The following is a 9,041-nucleotide window of genomic DNA, read 5'->3' on the forward strand; positions in this document are numbered from 1 at the left end:
AAGAACGAACACACACACACACACACAGGCACACACACACAGGCACACACACACACACATATATATATATATATATATATATATATATATATATATATATATATATATATTTATATATATATATATATATATAAGAACGTTGATAAGAACACACCGATCCGTAAAGTTACAAACGAAAACTAAAAGCAACCGTAAAAAAGAATAGTAAAGTGAAAACGTAAAAAGAGAACGATTAGCAACGGAAACGTTTAGTAATAAATAAATAAATAAATAAATAATAAACAGGACAGCAAACATTTACCGTAACACTATGACTTACTTGTAGTTTCATCAAATACTTTTGAAAGTAAAATCCGATCCCGCATTTTGCTAAATCCTATCCTCTGATGAGAAGGAAAGTATTTCTTCAAAAAGGGTTGTAAAGAGATAGCTTCGAATTCGGGGGTATCAAAACCAAAAAAAAAAAAAAAAAAATATGATGAAAGTAAAATAAAATAGATAAACCCCATAATTTATTATACCATACCTGTTCACACTGAAACACTTATCACAATATTCTCTGGATTCTTGACAGCACCTGTTTAATAACGCAGAAACAATCATATAATTATTATGTCATTTTTTTAAATATTTCCCGCCCTGAAGAAGGCTATACTTAAAATATTTAACAAAAAAACACTGATTATATAGAACTATATAATAGCTCAGATTAAAATAGGTTTAATCTTTCTTTTTTATAAAATCAATTGAAAAATGAAAAATAAATAATTAAAAAAAAAATGATGGGGAAGTTAAAATAATTCAGCTGAATAATCCAACTATAATAACCGCATAATTGGTATTGAATCTTTAGTTATAGATTAATAAACAAAATTAAGTAAGTATATTTATTAGAGATAAGTAGAGTATTTAAAAAATACATTTTGACAAGCTTCTGGGTTTGACCTTTACTCCTGATCTGAAATAGAACACGTACATCAAGTCTGTTGCCAAGGTCGCTCAAAAGATGGTGGGATCCTTCTACCGCTCCAGAAGATATCTCACTACTGATGCAATTCTCTATCTATATAAAAGCCAAGTACGTCCAAGGATGGAATACTATTGCCATATCTGGGCAGGAGCTGCCAAAAACAGCCTATCATGCCTTGACAGAGTACAAAATAGACTTCATAGCTTAGTGGGGGATGCCCTTTTCTCTACCCTGCAACCCCTCTCCCACAGAAGAGGCGTTGCGAGCCTATCCTTGTTTTATCGTTATTTTCATGGCAGGTGCTCGTCTGAACTCCAATCCCTGGTCCCCCCTCGCCAATCTTTCATGAAAAACACCCGTCTAGCTGAATCCACTGTGAAAAATTTCCCCCACTCTATATCTGTGCCTAAATCAAAACGCGGATTCCATGAACAAAGCTTCTTTCTTAGAACTGCACGCCTGTGGAACTCTGTTCCGTCTGCCTGCTTCCCTCCGGACTACAACTTGGATGTCTTCAAGTCTAATGTTAACAAATTCCTAATGAACCGCCCCGTTAAGTAAACACTCCATCAAATCTCCACACTAACGTAATGTACTTGCAATAACCCTTATCCCTGAGTGGCTTCCGGGCCTTGATAAGTGTTGATCACTGTGTAAAAAAAAAAAAAAAATATAAGGATTAATTTGGTATATTCGAGTTCAATAGATTATTTTAGGTAAAATATATTTGAATTAATTCCAATTCTTAGTTTAAGTGTAATTAATGAGTTAAATATATTTTTGTTTAGATTATGCATATAATTAATAAACACACTGGCTCCTTACGTCTTTGACGGACTAAGGATACCCACGTAGTGGTGCTTGCGCTTGAAATTTTTGTGGCAGGAGGTGCGCAACCTCCTACCACACCTCTCCCGTGTCAACATTGTTAAATACCAGTGGTAAGAGAAGTGGATATACAAGACGACTGGAAACAAATGCCAAGATAATCGGAGAGCACATACAGCGCCTAGTATTCCCAAATGATCACCCATCTGGTACTAACCATGCTCAACGTTGCTTAACTTCGATGATCTGACGAGAACATGTGTGTCAACACGATTATGCCATATGTGTAATTAATAAAATCACGTATATAAATATATATTAGTACACACTGAAAGTTTAAATTATCCCGCTGTAAATAAATAATAAAATAAATAAAATAATAAAAATAAATATAAAGGTGCGGGTGGGGGGGAGGATGAAGTTGAAAAAAATTAAGCTGAAATATAACCTTTAATCATAACACTTAATATTCATAAGATATAATTAATCAATAAAATAGTTATAATATATAAGGGAGATAATACAGTATACTTTTAAAGTGGAATAGAGTCCCTTACACGGAAAAGCCAAATAAACATAACGAAAAATTAAGAAAACTCTCATATTAATGAAGATAAAAGATTGATTAATTTTAACTAAATTGTATCGATTAATAGATGTCTGTTCAAACGTAGAAATATACATAATAAAATATTTATTCAGTGCAATAATTAGGTTAAGACCAAACATATATTTAGATTATAGAAAATAAGTTAAATAGCGCAAACAAAATGTATGGATTAAAAATTAGTTTCGTATAAAAAACTAAACACACAATCTATATTTAACCATTTTAACTAAATTGTATCAATTAATAGATGTCTGGTCAAACGTAGAAATATACATAATAAATTAATAATTAGGTTAAGACCAAACATATATTTAGATTATAGAAAATCTGTGGATTAAAAATTAGTTTCGTAGAAAAAACTAAACACACAATCTATATTTAACCATTGCTAATATTATCTAAGACAATAAATAATAACTATTGATAAATCTAATTTATAAAAATCACCATGTCTGCTCATCTGTGTATATGTCTCTCTGCATATTTTCAAACTATCTCTTCCGAAGCTAAAAGTCGCAAGGTGGCACTAGGCACCTCAAATGATTGGATATTTTATGGACCGTTCTTTTATGGGATTTTAACTGGTTAAAATAGTTCTTAAGGGATCAAAATAAAAAAAATAGTTATACATTTTGTACATTCAGTTTATTTTTAATCAGTTCATATGCGTGACACGTTGGTAAAGTGGTAACGTCACCAGCTTTGAATGCTACAGTTTTGTTTCGATTCTAGCTGATGGCCCCCAAATACGATTTTTTTTTTTTTTACTTTTGAAATCACGGCTCTAAAATAATAGATACGAAATCTGGACGAATTAAAATATCTTATTTAAGCGTATTTTACAACCGGGCAAAGCGGGGCGCCACCGCTAGTAATGGATAAATATATAAATATATTAATACGTTGGTAAAGCGCGAAGGACTCTGCATTAGAAATTAAATAAAAAATGGCGGAAATATAAAACACCATTGCAACTACTCCTCCGATTTTTTTTTTCAGATTTATGTGATCATGCTCAAATTCTTTTTATTTTCTTTTAAAGTTAATGAGATTTTATTTTTCTGATGAGTCAGGGCGGAAATTATTCAAAAAATAACATGATGATTGTTTCTGCTTTACATTTATCCTTCTGATGAATAACATCTTGGAACTTGGAATATAGATTTTTTGTCACACACGCACATATGATTTGTTGTTGGCGTTTTTATTTTAGCGATATTAACAACTTCGAAAGCGGGTTTTTAATGAGCTATGAGCTCTTTTTTTTATTCATATATATATACACAGGGTGACCCCACTAAAAAAAAAAAGCTAAATGGAGGCCATCTAGAACATATGCTGTAGAACGGAGAAAAAAGGGCAAAAACCCTAGTGATTTGATGTGATGTCTTAGGATCGAATTCATAACACAGCATCGATAGTCTGAGATATATATATGAGTTATAAAAATTTATATGGCAATTAAGCTACACAGAATATTCCGCGTTTCATGCTCGTGAGAATTCGTCAGGCTTATGCGAAGGGTTGTGGTTACCGCGCATTTTTATATAAACACATGGTATTGAATTTTCTAGTTAGCCAATCAGCTTCTTAGTTGTAACCGCACGCATCCTAATCAGCCAATGGTCGGGCACTTACAGCACAAAGGTACAGTTGACCTAATGTTCACCCTTTCCTTTTGTTTGTTTTATGGGAAATGTTAGTTATATCGTTTTGTGTATAGAAAGCTGACCTGCTTTCAACCTAGGTGTAGTTAGATACATTATTTTAATTTTTGGTTTATATATCGGATATTATGTTAGTTTTATTTAAAACATTATTTATAATATGGATATGAATATATATAAGTAGCTCTATTTATGTATTGAGTAATGTTGAAATAAATACCGAAAATTTATAATATAAAGCTGAACGTCTGTGTGTGTGTGTGTGTGTGTCTCTGATCACGAATAGGCTCCTATATGGTTGACTATTATTATAGAAAACTGATTACATATAATGATAGAAGATGTATCGAGACACAGGAGTGGGTAAGTTGGATCTGGCATAATGACGATTCATTAAAATTGTGGGGTCTGCATTCGCGCCTAGTCCACAAAGTATGGAAATAAAAAATTTAAAAATTAAAAAAAAAAACAAGGATTTTTGATATAGATATACATTATAATACTTTGATAAGTATGTTTTAACTTAAATAGGGATGGTATAATAAAATTGTGGGGTCTGCGTTCGCACCTGGCCTCTATAGAGTGGAAATAGGCACAAACTTTAATAAAGACTTCTCGTATCTATCTGCGTAAGTATACTTTGATAATTATGTTTCAGTTTGAAGAGATATCGTATAATAAAATTATGGGGTGTTTGTTCGCGCCTGACCTCCATAGAATGAAAATACGTCACAAAGCTTGACAAGTTTTTTTTTAATATAGATCCACAGAATATTGTGATAAGTGTTTCAGTGTGAACAGGTATGGTATAATAAATTATGGGGCTTATGTATTTTATTTTTACTTTCATCATATTTTGCTTTGGTTTTGATATCCCCGAATTCGAAGCTATCTCTTTATAACTCTTCCTTTTCATAACCTATCACACTTTCATAAATCAGAGTCCATTTTCTGTAGACTGTTTTTGAACCCAGTCAACGACGGGTACTTTTGCTAGTATATATAATATATGTGTGTGTGTGTGTATGTGTGTGTGTGTGTGTGTGTATGTGTATGTATATTTAATCACTAAGTTAACAATTTGTAAAATGACGATTATTGAAGAGAACGTAGAAATTGATCTGGTGAGATATTAGAGTGAATGGTGCGTCACGTGATGAGACAGTAAACGCCAGTAGGAATGGCGGAGGGAAAAAACGAAATCAATAAAAAAATGAAATCCGAAGAAACGAAACGAAACGGTCGTATGGAAGGAAGTAGATATAAAGAATGTACGTTTTTACTTTCATAGATGAAATTGATGATAGAGTAGACATCAGAATGGAGGATTCCTGATTTTCACCTGCTAACAGGAGCAGCTCAATACATAAACAATAAACACACGTGTGTGTGTGTGTGTGTGTGTGTGTGTGTGTGTGTGTGTGTGTGTGTGTGTGTGTGTGTGTGTGTGTGTGTGTGTATACTAGCAAAAGTATCCGTCGTTGACTGGGTTCAAAAACAGCCTACAGAAAATGGATTCTGATTTATAAAAGTATGATAGGTTATGAAAAGGAAGGGTTGTAAAGAGATAGCTCCGAATTTTGGGGTATCAAAACCAAAGCAAAATATGATGAAAGTAAAAATGAAATAGATAAACCCCATAATTTATTATCCCATACCTGTTCACACTGAAACACTTATCGCAATATTCTGTGGATCTATATTAAAAAAAACCTTGTTAAACTTTGTGACATATTTCCATTCTATGGAGGTCAGGTGCGAACGAACACCCCCATAATTTTATTATACCATATTTCTGCAAACTGAAACATAATTATCAAAGTATACGTTCGCAGATAGATATGAAAAGTCTTTATTAAAGTTTGTGCCCATTTCCATTCTATGGAGGCCAGGCGCGAACGCAGATCCCAAAATTTTATTATACCATCCCTATTTAAGTTAAAACACACTTATCAAAGTATTCTCATGTACATCTATATCAAAAACACTTGTAAACGTTTTTTTTTAATTTTTTAATTTTTTATTTCCATACTTTGTGGACCAGGCGCGACCGCAGACCCCACAATTTTAATGAACCACCCTTCTGCCAGATCAAACATACCCATTCCTGTGTCTCGATACATCTATCATTATATGTGATCAGTTTTTTAAAATAGTCAACCATGTAGGAGTCTATTCGTGACCACACACACACAGCTTTATATATATATATATATATATATATATATATATATATAATTTTGGCTTAAATTGCCTGCCAATATAGATTTGATAATTTGTTTATCCCATCTATATAAACAGCCAAATGATTTAAGCAAATACTCCCGAGGTTAAAATAATGAAAACAGTTAGCTCTACCAACGTATCGAGCACATATTCCCCTGTTTTTTTTCAAATATACCTCCTATATATATATATATATATATATATATATATATATATATATACATACTTACATATATATGTATATATATAAACATATATATATATATATATAAATATGTATATATATATATAGATTTACATACATATATATATGTATATATATATAGATTTACATATATATATATATATATACATATATATATATATATACATATATATATATATACATATATATATATATATATACATATATACATATATATACATATATATATATATATATACATATATACATATATATACATATATATATATATACATATATATATATATATATATATATATATATATATATACATATATATATATATATATACATATACATATATACACATATATACTCGTATATAATTCTCCAAGTAACGAATCTCAAGCTTCCTGTGTTGTTCATTTCTTACTTTTTTAAAAGGTATTTTTTGAAAAGTAATAAGTGACCAACTGGGAAGACTTGATATTATGAACTTGGAAATTATTATACTTCACTAATATAGCAATATGATCACACGTCGTAAATATATGAACACATTATGTAGAGGATAAACGAGCCCACACGCATACAAGACACACGCATATAAAGATTCCGGCAATACAACATAAGTACATATGTTTTTGTTATCCGATTTTGTGTGCGTCGTTTATTCCCAACCTCGTGGATTAACTCGGCCAATATTTTTTTTATCGTGTTATCTAGTATATATCTGCTAACATAACGCGATTGTTAAGTTCAATCCTCGGGTTGGGAGAGGTGCTAGTCTAGCGGCACTGATGAGTTGTGATGCAACGAAACAGTACTGTATGTCGATGACTACAAATATATTTTAAGTCCCCCCTCCTTGGGTAGAGCACTGACGTAAATAATCTCACCCGCTACTTAATTGGCTGAAAAATGCGAGGCTCTCTGTTTGTTTGTAAATAAGCGGTCTGAGCACTATAAAAGTGGTGGACGAATGTTTGTTTAAAATAGACATTTGGCGAGGTTTTTGCGGGCACCGCTGCCGTGGATTGGTCGGTAGAACTGCCGACTATCAACGCGATAGTTCTAGGTTCAAGCCTAGGCTTGGGAGAGGTGCTAGTCTAGCGACTCTGATGAGTTGTGATACAACGAAACAGGACTGTGTGTCGATGACTATATATATATATATATATATATATATATATATATATATATATATTCTAGCAGGGTGCACGGCGTTGTCAAGTTTTAAAATACGCTTAAATATGATATTTTGATTAATGTAGATTTCATATTTATTGCTATAGAGCCAACTTTCTATTGATTATAATGTACCTAATATATTGTAGTAGCCGAGCTGCGTGGCCCTATTGTTAAATTCGTTTAAAAACGATATTTTAATTCATGCAAACTTCGTATTTATTATTATAGAGCCAATTCTCTTGATTATTAAACTGTACTCAATATATATTATTGATTTCAAAAGTTTTAACCAATATAACTTGGGTGCCATCTGCTAGAATCGAAACTAAAACATTTAGCACTCCAACCTTAGTCGTTACAGTTTGAGCTATCGTCAACAGATAAGAAATAGTTAAAAATGGACTAACTTTTACGTCTTACTTTTATATTTGCGCATGCGTACAATAGCTCTTTAAGTCGCTTTACGCCCGTCAAGTTCAAGTTATTTTCAATTTTAACCCCGTTAAATTTAACTGAGTCTATTATGCCAAATTGATGGTTGAACACGTTTTATGTTGGGCATTTATCATTAAATACCAATTCTTAGTAATCCCTATTAATGTGTTAAAATAAATAAATAAATAATAATAATAATTTTATAATTTTAATAGTAAAATGGTTACTAGCCCTTATTAAGCCTTCTTAATCTAACTGTGCACCAAATGGATACCATAATACGAAATTTGTTGCTGCTAATCACAATGAAGATTCATACAAAATTTCAGCGAGATAGGTCCAGTAGTTTCTGAAAAAGAAAACTGAGTGTAGATATGGTATTGTGATCACTTATTCCTATTAATCCATATTAATCGCTTACTCAGCAACGGAGGGATACCACAATACTTAGTTCGTTGCACCTTAAAATAGCAAAATTCCATACAAAATTTCAGCCAGATCGAGTCATTGTTCTCCAGGAAAAAATGGAAAAGATAGACAGAAAGACTAAAAGAAATATAATATAGAATATAAATACTCAAATAAATACACAAATTAATACACATTGGTCTTTATTATAAAGTGTTGTATGCAAATAAATGCTACAAGCTATGAGAAACGTTCTGCATATTCTTACAGACCTTTTTGTGGTGGTGAGTTCAATACATACCCCCGGCACGATTCTTACAATTTCTGTGTCAGATTGAATTAGGTTTGGCAAATACAGGAAGCCATCATGAATTTTAGAAGGCAGCGCCATTTTTGGAAACCATTCTTTTGACTGGAGTTTTTTTTTTTTTTTTTTCACATATTCTTCTTTTTTTTTTTTTGCTTTGAGATATTTTTAGTGGAAAGATGCTCACTCTTAAACTAGAGAGAGAGAGAGAGCGA

The sequence above is a fragment of the Euprymna scolopes genome, chromosome 26 (genome assembly GCF_053919585.1).
Source record: "Euprymna scolopes isolate OS-2025 chromosome 26, ASM5391958v1, whole genome shotgun sequence".
Taxonomy (NCBI): domain Eukaryota; kingdom Metazoa; phylum Mollusca; class Cephalopoda; order Sepiida; family Sepiolidae; genus Euprymna; species Euprymna scolopes.